A 15,075-nucleotide genomic window follows, 5' to 3' on the forward strand; every position below is an offset into this window, starting at 1 on the left:
CTCATCTTGGTCCGACCTGTTTTTACTGTTCTTGTGATTTGTTGTTGCTTTGTAACTCTGCAGTTTGAATAAAAGTTGTTATTGCGATATTATCATTCTTATCCCCTCTGTTCATCCACCTTCACTCCTGAGGGTCATTGATCTTACCTGATCAAGTCAAGCACACCTTGTTACACTTGTATGCATTCACTCCTTCTATCACTTTCTCTCTTGTGTTGATTCTCAGCTCAGTCTCAGCTCATCGTCATGACGAGATAAGTGCCAGCAAAATGAACAGAAATGATGGTGATGTTCCACGCATCTTGTCCTCTTCATTATGAAACTTTAATTTGTTTGGTTCTGTCAGAGATGCTCAGGGGAAATCAGGCTCTCTACTGTATTAACTGCGACATAAATGCATTTATTTTCAAGCGTGAAAACGGGAATTAATTCATGGCACTGGATGAGTGGATAATACACATTTAAGTGTCATTAGAGATGTCTCTGCATTGATCTAAACTTGCAATCAGCATCCTTCATTATTCACTTCATTTTCCCTTGTGATTATTTTTTTTCTAATGCCAAGAAGTCAAGAGCCAGATGACACAAATAACGTTTATATTCCAATACTTGTGTATGATCTGATTTTGAAATCAGCCAGGTGTTTTGTGGTAAGCACTGAGATTGTTCTCTCTGTCTCAAGGTGTGCTTACTTTCATGAATCAATTAAGGGATTAAATTAATGTCTCCAAAAAAACCCCAAAAACAGACAAAGGGTGCCACACATCAAAGACAGGAGGGTTGAACAGAGCAAATCCCACAAAAAGACAGAAACAAACAAACAACAATGTGGTGTCTCTTAACACTTTCTGACTTCTCTGCCTTGTCTGTTGTACTCGATCCCAAGCTCCCTTTGTAACTTTTAGCAAACACGACTCGAGCAGGAGTATTCAGTGCATTTGTTGGGGACTAATTTTAGAGGTGGATTGATACAGATTTGGCGCTTTAGTGAATATTTGGAGCAGTGGGATGGTGCACGTGGGATTGACTCAAAATAAACTATAGTGCCCATGTTCATCAGAGTGAAGGAACATGTCACAACAGTGAGACTCATCTATGTTTTTTAACAGTTTGGATAATTTGGACAACAACAGGGTTCTTTAGTACAGAGGAATACATTATGTAAGGCTGCTTGTTAGTGTGATCAATATGTTGTTGATTTCATAGGATTTTTTTAACAGTAAGAAAAATACAGAATATGACTAGCCTGATTCTTTGTGACATGGAGGCTAAATGGCCCCAACAACAAAATAAGTATTTGTTTTTGATTTACTTTAAGGTTAAATTCTGGGAAGTGGGATTCCTGTGAATACCTGTCCAAACAATTTCTCATTTCCTGAGAAATATAATTATTGGAAAAACATTTTCTTTCATAAAACATTCAGAACATATCAAAATGTGTAAAGAGAATATGTAGGCGTACAACTGCATGCATGTGCTGGTCTAACACACTGAAAGCTTACTGGCAGAGCAGCACTGATGAAATACGCCATAATCTCTGAAGAATCCATCTGAAATCTCTCACCGAGCGAGTGAGAGCTTTCTGAGAGCTTTGCTTTTTAACTTTGAGTAATCATTGACTTTATTTTCACTCTATTTTCCCTCTGATGTCTGCCTTTTTGCTCCTCTTACCATCTAATTTGGTGTATTAAGGGTTTACTTCTACGGAGTTAACGCTGATTGATGAAACAGTGGAAGACAAACCAAGGAGGTTTTGGTGGGGTTTTGTGCTGAGTTTGAATGATGATGATAAAACTAATGTTTCTGTGAATGGAGTCTGGTGGCTTTGATGAGAGCAATATTGCAGCCATTTCTGGTTAAACATAAAGGATTTTAGTCTTTAACAAAATGGTCTATCTCTGTAGGAGCCCTTTCCATAATGTTGTCAGACACAGAATAACTCTCTAAGCCCATCAGTAGCAACAGCAAACACATTTAGTGGATGTACTGTATATCCAAACGCCTGGAGGCATTACATTACAGCCTGTTTCACGCAGAAGCATTAGTCCATAAACACAGATAATATTTGACCACAATTTCCGTTGTTTTCCATTTTTTTCTAATGGAAACTTGGTTTGTAATCTTTCTTAATTCAAATAAAATGACTTTGAAAATGGAAAGTTAGTCGCTGTAATGAATTTCATTTGTTTAGGTCAAATGTCAAGTATCACTGCATGCAAAGTTTAAAGTATGTTCATTCTAATGTTGATTGACATAAATAGCATTCTTTTGCTTTAATAATCATTAATATCACCAAATAATACACTGAAGCGGTCATGTTAGAACCTGTAGGTTTATGCATACTTATCCTTGTTCTGTTTAGGATTACTTGAAATATGAACAATGCATTTTGACTGTAACTGAAATTACATCCCTTAAGACAAAGTGCAGTCCTCTGGATTCCTGAGACAGTGTGCTGCTATTCGTGGGGTAGAGAGCTTCCCCTTTTCTGGTAAAGTATTAATCCCAGTAAACATCTTCCAACCAGTTTTTCTTAAAATTTTTCAAACACCAGCATCTTTGAATGATGAACACTGAAGACAGTTTTATTAAAACACTGGTCTGGTCACCATTTGGAGAATATGTCAGCTCAAGTTCTGTTAACTCAATAAATAGGAAATTGTAATTACTGCACGAAAGAAGATCAGAACAAAAATAGGCTGCCGAAGTGCCTCTCCTAATGCGGGTTCATGGCATTTTCCTGTGAACTGTGGGATTGCCGCACAGTTAGAGTAATTGAACGAAAGTCTCCTCATGCTACTTATTTGCACAGTGTGTGGTCGTTTGGGGTGGTATAGAGCTATCGGTTGGAAGCTCTCATTCTCTCTCTTCTCTCTATCACTGTCTCTCTGTCTCTCGTTCTCTCTGCTGGGTGGGTGAGTTCCTGTGTGGAGGAGCCAGGTGATTGACAGCTCCATATGTGTCTGTGTAATTACGGCCGGGCTAATTGGCAGAGAGGAACACTGGGACATTGTCATTACTGACACACCAGTACAACCCCTCACACACGCAGATGGAGGGAGAGATAGCCCTCTTCACAGAGGGAGGGATGGAGGGATGGGAGAGAGGAGTGTTTGAGTGTGTGCGTGTGTGTTTCCGTGGATGGGGAGTTAAGAGAGATGGAAGAAAGGCTGTAAAGACAGATCTGTAAAGGCTTTTGTTTGTGTGTTTAATGTGGGTTTGGCGGTAGCAGTTGAGAAACAGTTTTTCTGTTCCTATTTTGGTTATCGTTTTTTGATCACATGGCCACCATTGTGCTCTGCTCTTCTTCTTTTTCAACAGTTGACAATTTGCTAAGCCACACCCCCCTTAGTTACTGTTGCTATGCTTGTCAAACTGTCCATTCTCAAACAGCAGTTTAGAAAGATAACGGTGGCAGATTTAACCTTTGAAACCCGTAGTCAGTTTGGAAACCATGGCTCCTCGATTTCAGACAGAAGTAAACAAAAGCAGGCTTCTTGATTTTACCCCGTGAAATGACAACTGTCACCTGTAGATTTAATCAGCTGTAGCTAGCTAGCTAGCTAAGAAAGCTAACATTAGCGCCATGCATCTGTTGAAAACATTGTCTCCACCTTTAAATATCAGAACTGTGAGAGAAGAAATATGCGTTCGATGTCGATATAGTACATGATATCATGCTGAAAGTTTGAAGCTAAAGCTGCATGTCCCAGCAAATAGTCAGCATCCTTACCAGTTAATGATCCATGTATCATCATTATATGTACTATAAGAATAAAATATATCACTATGATGAGGAAAAATGTATTGTTTTTTCTTTCTAACTTAACCATATTAGTGTGTACAGAGGTTGAATGTGTGCTCTAATGTTACAGTTTCACAGAGTGTATTGCAGTTTTGCCTTTATAAGAGAAAAGGTTTGGGGGATGAGGACTGACTGATGCATTTGGAAAATCTCCAATACTGAGTTCAAACCTCCCTGAATTCATTAAAGAGCAGGACAAAACCACGAACATTATGATCCAGGGCTGGCTCTTACACAGTGGATGTGTGTCATGAGCTTTTTTATGCATGACCATAAGATAATGTAGTCTGCTCGGACATGCTAACTGTCGAAAGGAATGCTGGGTTTGGCTAGTTAGCCAGAGTTGCAAATGCTTGACAGTTTTTGGTTTTAGGAAGACCGAAAAAAAGACAGCGCCCCCCCCCCCCCCCCCCCCCCCCCCAAACGTATCACAACGCTGCTTTAGCATGTGGAGAAATCCAAAGCTTGACAGACCTGCCGTGCCCAGTTATTGTTGCTAAGCTGTGATTTGACAATTGCTTTTCCAAGCAATTTTTTGGTTGACTCAAAATGTCTTACTTTGACAAGTCTCTGCTTAATGTCATGCTTCTGGATGTGCCAGAGAGCAATTTGATTCTATTCACTTGACAAAAAAAAACAGCAGCAGTTTCTGTTGTGTTTACAAAAAAGTCATTGATCACCCAAGCACAGCCACTTACAGTGATTATTCACAAACAAAACAACAAGTAAATAGTGTGTGTCTCTTTGTGTTCCCTGACAGGTGCCTGACTACTGCACTGACTGAAACAGGCTTTTACTTAAGCCTGTAAATATGCTACATTGGTCACTCCTTGTAGCCCAACTTTTAAAAGCTCTAAGTGTTTTGCCATCTGATCCAGGCAAACCTCCATCCTTAAATGGCCTGATGTAGTCTGCCCAGTGTGTGTGTGTTTTCGTGTGTGTGTTTTTGTGTGTGACTTTTTGTGTCTCCTCCCAGGATTGCTGTGTTTGTTGGGATTGCAGCCAAGGAAGATATGTAGGGCTGCAGTTCTTGTTTTCAGAGGCGGTCATGACACAGGCTGGTCAAACATCTACAGCCTGCTCTTCTCCACTTTGCTCCAGACTTAAATAGACTTTTTTGTTTTCAAATATGAAGTGAACTTATGTTTTAGGAAGTCAGGTGTCAATCCAAGTTAAGTCTCAAGCTCTCATTTTCATGCTGCTTGATTCTACAATCAGTTTAATTGCATGTGCAGTGCAGATTTCAAACAACCCTTTTTCTTTTTCATGTTATTTCTCTTATTAATTAGGAAATTCTATTCCTTTTAAATGGTAATTGTTTTCAAAATAAGGTGATTGAAACTGAATTAATAAAATAAGAAAAATCTTAATAAATCCAAATATTTAAGCCATTTTAAAGATTTTTTTTCTTCTTGGGTGACTGTGTGGTGAGTAATGCATTGGGAAGACGAATGATGTCAGTATTTCTAAAATTTGGGCAATGGATGTGGAAAATACAGCAGTGACCATTTACTCCCTCCCACCAGAGTCCCAGACAGTGTAACGTTACCAACACCAGGACTGGCTCTCACACACTACATGTGTGTCATGAATAGGCCCTTTTGTTTTACATAACCACCAAATAACGTAGTCAGCAACGATATGCTAGCTTCGGTTAGGTTACTACCGTAGTTAATGAGCTAGTTAGTGAGACACAATGTGCCTAGTTACAGTTCCTAAGCTGTGATTGGACAATTCAGAAGACAATTTAGTGAATGGTCGATTGAGAATGTGTTATTTCTTTGACTAACTCTGTAGAATCAGCGAAGGCATTGATCACCCAAGCACCACCACTTACAGTGATTATTCACAAACAAAGCAACTAGTCGATAGCTTGTGTGTCTCTTTGTGTTCCCTGACAGGTGGATGAATACCAGGACCATCAAAATTGGCCAGAAATGATGTTCGATTCGTCCCTCTGAAAAAACAAATAGGTTCAAACCACGACTATTTATTTATGTGCTTTTTGCCCATAAGAAGGCAAACCAATACAACAAGAGACCCTTGTGATTATGGACCCTATTTTCCCATGATTTTGTGTCCAAATGACTAATGGCGACAAGTTTTTCCAGAATTGAGCGGGAGCGCTGCAGCCAACAGACATGAACCAGGCAGCAATATAATCCCTCCAGGTGTTTGTATGCCATCAATACACAACTTTTAAGAGTGTTTGTTTTTGGCACTGGCAGGCTCTTTGTTATTCAAGGTCTAAATGACCTTTTTATGCCACTGTGTTTGCTTTTTTTAATAGTTGCTGGCTGTAACGACTGAATTTTTCCGGTGTGGGATCAATAAAGTCTTATCTTAGTGTCCTGACACAGTAAGTTGTTGACGAGAAAGATCCTTTTTGTTTAAGCAGAAACAAGCCTCTATATTGCTTTCCCCAAAGCTACTAGACTCCATTTACAGAAACAGTCATGTTATCTGACCTGGGTTTAGTTGAAATAAACCCTTAATTCACCAGATCTGGGAGGAGTGAGAGAGAGGGCGATGTCAGAGAAGCACCATATTTGTGACATAGTGACCAGAGTCATTCCCGTGCAGCGCATTCAGTGCATCAACCGCCACCACTGCAGTGCTGCGTTTTGTTTTACAATTGAATGTCTGTTTTTTTTAAGCAGTTCAGTTATATATTTGAATTTATATTGTGTGTTGACATCCCCATAAATACTGCATTGACTGAAACAGGCTTTTACTTAAGCCTGTAAATATGCTACATTGGTCACTCCTTGTAGCCCAACTTTTAAAAGCTTTAAGTGTTTTGCCATCTGATCCAGGCAAGCCTCCAGCCTTAAATGGCTTTATGTAGTCTGCCCAGTTGCCAACTCTGTTGAGTGTGTGTGTGTGTGTGTGTGTGTGTGTGTGTGTGTGTGTGTGTGTGTGTGTGTGTTTATATGAGAGTTTTTGTGTCTCCATCCTCTCTCCGGGCTGCTGTGTTTGTTAGGATTGCAGTCGTAGAAGCTATGCAGCGGCACAGTCCATGTTTTCAGAGGCAGTAATGACTCAGGCATCTACAGCCAGGTCTCTTTCATTTTGCTCCAGTCTTCAGACACTGTGATTGTGCTACTGTGTCTGGAAATACGTTTGTTTGTGCGTGAAGTTTTGAGATTTAGGGGCGATGGTAGTGTCTCTGTTTGTATGTAGATAATATGCAGGTACCTGTTTGTCCGTGTGGTATAACATGACAGTAATTTCATTCTAGAAGAGAACATTTGCATAAAAATACCAACAGAGGGAACAGTGAATGAAGAAAATCACCACATTGACAGAGGGGAAAATAGAGCAAGAGCTATGCAGAGGAGGACAGATATCGTCAGGCTGAGAGTCACGAGGGAAAATTGAACTCTTTGGTTAATGTCAGTAATCAGGGAGCAAATCTTCTAGGCATTGGCTGCCTTTCAAGAACAGCCCATTAGATGCCATTACCCAAGCCTCTCCATCTCTCCTTTCTGTGGTTTGGGGCCATTTGTCAGTCACCACAGCTACTGGGCTATTTATTGGAGATGATTCATTTGAGGCAACAACGCAACACTGTTATTGGTTTCACGTTTGAATTAGCTGGCTCTGGAACAAATACAATCACATCCGATAAAACAAACTGTTGTCCCTTGAGCAGTAAAGACCAGAAATTACAATGGCAATAAAGATGATGATGTGCTTAGAAAATGAATTAAAAAATTAAGATGATGCACACTGTTAATCCATAAAAAATGGTAATTAGAAACGCAGGTGTCACTTCAGGCTCACTTGGGGCGAAACTCATTTTAAACATTGATTTATGAAAGTTTGTTGGAAACAGTTCTTACCAATATTCATATTGTTATGAGTTAGCTTTTGTTTTTGTGTCATGCTAAATACTTAGTCCATTCCACAAGACACGTCCATCTATCCAATATGAAAAATATAAGAAGACACAAAACCAAAAGTGTCACCCTGTACAGCTTGTGGCATCACTACCCTTTAAAATGATGGCATCACGACGTGGCCCACAGGCCTAACCACTCGCATTTCTTCAACTTTTCCCTATTGTGTGCAATTGATAAATTTAATTACTCTTAAACCTCACTTTCAATTAAATCTCTCCTGATTCAAAGATTTTTAAATGACATTTTTTTATGTGGGAAACTCTAAACTAGCTGCAGGCTGAAAAGCAAAAGAAAGAAAAGAATTATTAAAACTTGAGTTTATCCTGATTAAGAACTTTCCCTAATCTCTCAGACTTTCTCCAACTCGTATTTAAGTTAGCATTCTATCCTCTAAATGTTATGTATGAGAGTAGCCAAATCAGTCTGATATCTATGCTTAGAAAACCAAATACCTAGTAAGTTTTGCATGGAGAAGAATCATTACATTATTTCACTAAATATGCATATTAGGAAATCTGCTGTGAATGATCATTTCCAAGAGGTAGTTGACTAGAACTGTGGCTGGATGTATTTGTATCATGAATTGCCAAGTGCAGAAATGACTTAATCTCTTGTACATCTAAAGAGTGAACTAGCCATGCTGAGAATCAACAGCAGCTCGGTCAGTGGAGCTGAAATGATATAAAACAGATGCGTCCATTCCTCATTTCAGTCTGAGGGAGTTTAGACAGACAGCAGTCCAGCTGAGAGAGTTCGAGACCTCAATTTCAGCCATTAATGACTCACAGTTTCTTCTGTAATTGTTTTCTGGTTGTGGTGATAAGTTGTGTTTTTTTTGGGTGTGTTTCCGTGCCTGTCCACTTCTCGTGTGTGATTCAGAGCACTGCAGCAGTGGATCTTGTTTTTAGTTTTTAATTATTATGAAACTATTCCTCTTGGCTTTTTGTGGGTGGGCAAATGCAATTTTGTGTTTCGTGTTCTTGCTGTGGTTTGCATACACTGATGATTATGCCTCTCTTGCTGTTTCTTTTCTCCCTCCCCCCTCCTTCCTCCTCCCTTCTCCCCATCTCCTCTCTCTTACTACCTGATGATTAGAGGGGTAATTGCCCGGCTCAAACGAATCTCCAAGCTTTGGCTAATTACATTCTTCTCAACTGATCTTTTTTTTCCTCCCTTTTCCTGCTCCTCCGCTCCACATCAGGTGCTTGTTTCTTTTCTGAGGTAACCGCCTCAGTTAGCATGATTCACTCCACATCACAGTTTTCTAAACCACGCAGGTGCTGAGACACCCTTCAGTTTGAGCATCATTACACTTGCACAAACTAAACACACAGCAGATACACATTCTCTGATATACAATACCTGCACGCATGCAACTGTTTCACAGACGTTTGCAACATGCACACACATGGACAGCTGCCTCTATTTACTGTCATGTGATGGATTTTCCATTCAGGCCAAACAATACCTCTCAATATCTGCACACAGTCAGGCAAGTCACTTTCAAATAGATTTTTTCCTCTTCTCATCTTAAAGTGACATCACAAGAGTGTATGCAGAAGTGCTGCATTTCCATTCTGCGGCAAAGGGCTTCCACACTGGTTATTTAACCCTCTTTGCCTTCTTCAGAGGGACATTATTGAGCTAAGTGTATTGCTACTCCAAAGATTGATTACAAAGCCTTAATGATAGGCTTTTATCCTACATTGAGGCTATGGCTGCAGTGGAGATGAGAACATAAACGTCATAGGGTTTCTTCATGCCAGCCCAGCTTGCGAGGCTTCCCCTTCCTGCCGCTTGCAGCAGATAATATTGCAGATTTATGGTGCAGATTGTCTCCTTAATCTGGTTGTTTATATCTTCCCTTCCTCCAACCCCCCTGCCTCTCCATCCCACCTCTACCCTGGCCCTGCTGGCGCTTTGTCTAAGGTGTATTACCCCAGGACAGATGCAGGTAGAGAAAGATGGAGCAGAAATGGAACAGTCTGTGAATTTCAGAGAGAGAGAAAATATTTGGTCACACTGTGTGAGAATGAGGCTGTGTGCATCCTCTGGTGTTTTGTATGCTGAATGTGTGTACTCATGTGTGATGCCTGGCCATCGAACCATCTTTGTGTGTGCGTGTGTGTGTGTATGTGTGAGTGCCGCGTGTGTTTTTCTTTCCATTCAGCTATCTATCACTTCACCTCGTTCATCTCCAGCTGACCCTGTCATTGTGGTCCCAGTAGGAGTCACAGACCTCACATATAGTCTATTCAGATACTCTCTGTGGCTCACAGTCTGTGTCATAACCATCATGAAAGACTGTCTATAAAATGGGCTTTTCTTGATAAAGCAGAAGCTGGATAAAGCCAGAAAGAATGCAGGGGATTGATCAAGGCAATGTTTTTGTGAGCTTTCCAGTGCTATGGAAGTAGTCTGGAGGAGAATTTGAGGACCCAGGGAATAAGCTATAAGTGAACTTGCTTGACCAGAACTTGGACAAGATAAAAGCCTGGGTAGTGCCTTTGTCACTGAACAGGAGTAGCTTGATGTATCCTAGAGAAATTCTGTTTATGTGCTGTAGCTCAAAATTGCTTTCCCAAGCGCTGTGGTGACAGACGTAAGGTGTTTGTGTAGATGCTGGGTTGACAAAGCACAGGACTTTGACAGCAGAGACGAAGGTTATGGAAAGATTTTATCCTTCTCTCCCACTGCCCTCCCATTTAAGTATTTCCCCTTAAATCGTATCGTATTTTTACCATTTCTGAACAGGAAAAAAAGAGTTGATTGTAATGTTGGTAATAAGCATAACCACTGCGTCCTCCTGTAACGCAGGAGGCAGTATGTAGAACATTAGCTGTAATATCTAGTGATGAGAAGCCATTCAGAAGAAGATGCTGGCTCAGCATGAGAGGGATGGGTGCAGCCTACCTGCTAAAAGGTCTGTAAGTTAAGTGCAAGTATGTCACCACATGGGAGGAGGCTTATTTGTACCTAATGAAGAGGTGACATTTCTGATCCTGACCACCTAATTATAGTAATTAATAGGAACTAACATTAGTACAGTAAGCCTGATGTTGCTCTGATATTTTAAAGCAAATGCCCTGGTGGTGATTTTAGGATTCACTGTGTGTGTCTAAATGTGAGGGGTATGTGGACAGAGTGAAAGGTGGTGGAACAACTCAGGGCGTGGTGCTGGAAAATGTACCTTATTTTCAAATCCTAAACACACAGTCCAGAGCAATATTTTTTTGCTTACACTCAAAGCCAAAAACATACAGATTCAGAAATATGACAGCAAATTTGTACATACTAACCATAAAAATGGTGTCTAATATGTACTGGTATGCAAATTAGCACATATTTAAATATACATCGCCTATTTTGCATAAGATCTAACAGCACAAAGGTCTTGTATTTGGGTCGATACTAACATGGAAAAGATTCATCCTGATGGAATAAAAGGATGTTTTCCCCTATTCCTGGGTGGTGCCTGGCCTTAAATTTTTACTGCCATGCAATTAAGGTAAACCATTCAAGTCTTTGTATAACACTGTGCTTGGTTAGACTCTTACATGTGACATCAGTGCGAATTATTGCCCCCTGAAATAATTTGTCCTTGAAAGGTGCTTGAAAAGTCCTCGAAATGTATCGTTACAAAAGCGTGGCTACCCTGTTTGAAGTTTATCTCAGAGGAATGCTGGAATCACAGCAGTGACGCAGTCCAGTCTCTGTTTTCTGTCATAGCTTTTTTATCGCTCTGTTGGACTTGCTGGACTAAACATCCTTTCCAGAAAATAAACATTCAGCACGGGAGCTCACAGTTAGATTCATGAAGATTTCATGTAGCATGCCTCGTATGCATCTGTCGCGCATACTGTAAACTTCCTTGATCATGTTTAATCTAAGTCCTGACACATAACACAAACACATGTCAACACAGTAGGTCTTACCTCTCCTGCCAAGTTTCAGAGAGTTTTTAATTCTTCTCTTGAATTATGGAACACAGAAAGCTGGAGAACTACAGCCTGACGCATCACAACATGATATTGAAATGATTAGATCTTGCTGAGCTGGAGGCTCTTACTTTTTTTATGAATAATAATAATGAAATACACTATATGCATACTCAGATACAGATTATTTTTTCAAATGGAAAATGATTGCTTTACAACGTGTGACTCATTCTATCACTAAAAAAGCAGAATTTAAAAAATCTACACTAAATACAGGCTTTAAAATGGCTTAAATTCAATTAGGTGCACATTTTCAAAACGTAACTTTAACCCCTCTACTGCTCAATAGCAGTATATTAAGAAATTGTTATAACAAACTTGACACAGATACAGACCCCTTAGATTTGTGTTTGGCTGAATTGTGACCAAGAAATATACTGAGCAGAATATTTTACAGTGTAAAGCTAAACTTGTCAGCGCTCTGTAAAGGACAAAACCCTACCTAACTAACATCTAGCCATACATCATAGTGTGATATACTCTGTTACTGAATATAACTAAGCAATTGTTTGTATAGTGCCTATGAATGCTACACAGTCAGGGTTAAAAGAAAGTGTCACCAACAAGACAAGTAGTGGGATGGTACCATCGGGGGTTCTTCAGTCAGAGTTAGCCTATAAAAAGTATTGCACTGTGACAAATACTACTTTGGTGCAGAATGAGTCATTATATATTTTCTCCATTTGAATCCCCTGTAGTGAATGGACACACGCATCATCATGGGGCCAATGTATTACATGACGTACTTTTATTTCTTTTTTTGACACAGAAAGAAAAAGCTACTGATGGAAGTGCTCACTAAGTATTTTGTTGAATTGATTACTTTCTGATGCTGACAGACCTAAAGATTAGAGCACTGGTTGTGTCTAACTGAAACCTCTTTTACCAGTCTGACAAGCTGAAGTAAATAAGTGGCCTTCAGGGTATCAGCAAAGACATGAAGATGGAGACAGTCCTCTCACTTGTGGACTGTTTGTTCCCGATGAACATAATGGAGCTTAATTGAGTCGTAAAATTAATGCTGAGTTTGGCAATCTTGGTTTTTGATGGAGACATTTGATGTTTCTAGATGGCTTGAACGGTTTTGGTAGAATCTTTTTTTTCTCCACATCTTTGTGGCATGTAAACCAAAGAAATAAAAAATATTGCAAAAGGATCCTATATGAGTTTTTTACAGCCGAGGCGCAATAAACGAACTGCCATTAAAACAATCTGTATCAAATCCATCAGGCGCCTATTTTTCAGTCGGAAAACATAAAAGGTTTGCTGTTAGCAAAATCCAAACAGATCAAAATCTCAGTGATTAAACTGATCAACAGCCACTGCATGAAAACTTATGCACTCTTATATTATCAATTCCCAAAACTAGCTTTTTTGGTGACATGTTTGTTATTAAAATCAACTGCTTCACCAACTTTAGAAGTACCTCATCTTCATTTGCTGACATTTAGAATAATGCAGCTTGTGTTTGATTTTATTTGGCATTAATGGTATTTTAAGCGGAATTTTAGGTGTCGTATAATCTTTTCTTTACATGTTAGGTAGTTTCTAGTGTGTGGATCTTCCAGAGTGTTGCAGTCTTCTGAAAGCAGGAACTTAACACACTCTAAGTATTGTCCTGGCTCACAGTAAATGTCAGGAATTATTTTTGTTGTTTTTTGTGGTTTGTGTACCTGCCATTTTTATTGTTGCCCCCAGAGAATGGGCCTGAACTTACAGCTCCTTTCCCTCCATATTTATAACCCACAGCTCTACAAGAGCAAGAGTTTTCCAAGGCCAGAAAAAGTACTTTACTCACAGTGCAAACTGTATTGTGGCTGCTGTACTGTGTTTTCATGTGGTGATGAGTGATGAATATCTGCCTTTCTGGTTACTGAATCAATCTAAAGATAACACACAGTGCAAACTCTAATGCACATGTGATTGATAGGTGTGAATGTGAATAAAGAATCTGGAAAGAAAGCAGTCCCACTCAGTGACCGCTTTGGTCAAAGATGCTACTTAAACTATGCTAACAAACAGTGTGGTTGTTACTGAAAGATAATAATTACTTACAGTTACAAGGTAACTCTTGTTAGTTACTAAATTACTTTATCCATCACTTCCATCAACAGTAATGTGTTACTGTGATAAGTAAACTAAAAAGTACCTACTCATATTTTCTGCTTTTATTTAGAATATTGCAAATTGTCACTTCAGTATGAAACAAAATGAGCAGAATTGTCAGTGTTTGGTTTTCTGATCTTTTCATACCCAAACCACGTCCATGCAACAGAAGTAGCCTCTCTCTGAGAATGAGCTCCTCGTTCTGTCCTGGCTGGTCGGCTGGAGTCCTCCTCCTGTCCGTAATGACAGTGTTTCGTGTCACATTCACTCTCCTCCATGTTTGTTTCTTTCCTGCTTTCATCTGTGCTCTTGCATCCGTTGCTTTTTGCTCGTGTTTGTGCAGAATCTGGTGGTTTATGTTGGTATTTGCCTTTCTTTTTTAGAAACATTACATTTCTTGACCCCAACTGTATTTTACTGCTGTGATTTGGAGTTTGTCTCCCCATGCTTGACTTTTTACAAAACATTTAAATACTAATAGCACTAATTAACACGCTCCTTCTATTTATCAGCTTGGAAAGAGAAGCTTTATTGACAAAACATTAAGCTCTACCTCAGTTACTTTCCCCTCCTGTCTGTGAAGCTGCCCATTGAGTTGAGAGCTTGTAATAAAACTGTACTTTCCAGCTTGTAGGGTACGGTGGTGGACATAATACCCAAGGACATATGAACAACATCTTAACTCAGGAAATGTCTTTTTTATTGGTTTTTCAGTGAATTCTGTAAGAAATCTCAGCATAAATTGGTACAATTCATATTTTATCAGGGACAGTTATGGGCGCTGAAACACTGAAATACCCATATGTTAGGCACTCCAACTGGATTGAATAATGCTTCATTTGGAATAAAGGCTGTGGTTGCAAGGTCTTTTCTGAGTGTGTGTATGTGTGTTGTGTGATGTGGCAGTTGCCAAATAAAGTGCACTCAGATGTCCTTGTTTGTCCAGAGGTTGAAGGACAGACCAGTGATGACCTCACTCACCACACTGCACCACTTTTCAGCTTTTATTGATCGATGTGTGTGGTTGTGTGTTAGTGTGTGTGTGTGTGTGTGTGTGTGTGTGTGTGTGTGTGTGTGTGTGTGTGTGTGTGTGTGTGTGTGTGTGTGTGTGATGAGGACAAGGACACAGACAGCTGCGTTATCATGTCTCCCCCTATCTTTCATTATTTATCATGGTCTTCCCCTTTTTGTGTGAATTGAATTGAATTATCTCTATTATGTGCTTCCAATAAGCATATCTTTTCTCTTATAACACCATCAA

The 15,075-nt window shown here is 39.6% G+C and overlaps 1 protein-coding gene across 3 annotated transcripts in view; it reads left to right on the plus strand.

Moving 5' to 3' along the window:
• pde1cb (phosphodiesterase 1C, calmodulin-dependent b) overlaps window positions 1-15,075 on the plus strand; it is an 82,071-nt gene that overhangs the window by 25,806 nt on the left and 41,190 nt on the right. The gene's annotated exons all lie outside the window — the stretch shown is intronic.

This window comes from Chaetodon trifascialis, chromosome 11, assembly GCF_039877785.1.
Source record: "Chaetodon trifascialis isolate fChaTrf1 chromosome 11, fChaTrf1.hap1, whole genome shotgun sequence".
NCBI classification, from domain to species: domain Eukaryota; kingdom Metazoa; phylum Chordata; class Actinopteri; order Chaetodontiformes; family Chaetodontidae; genus Chaetodon; species Chaetodon trifascialis.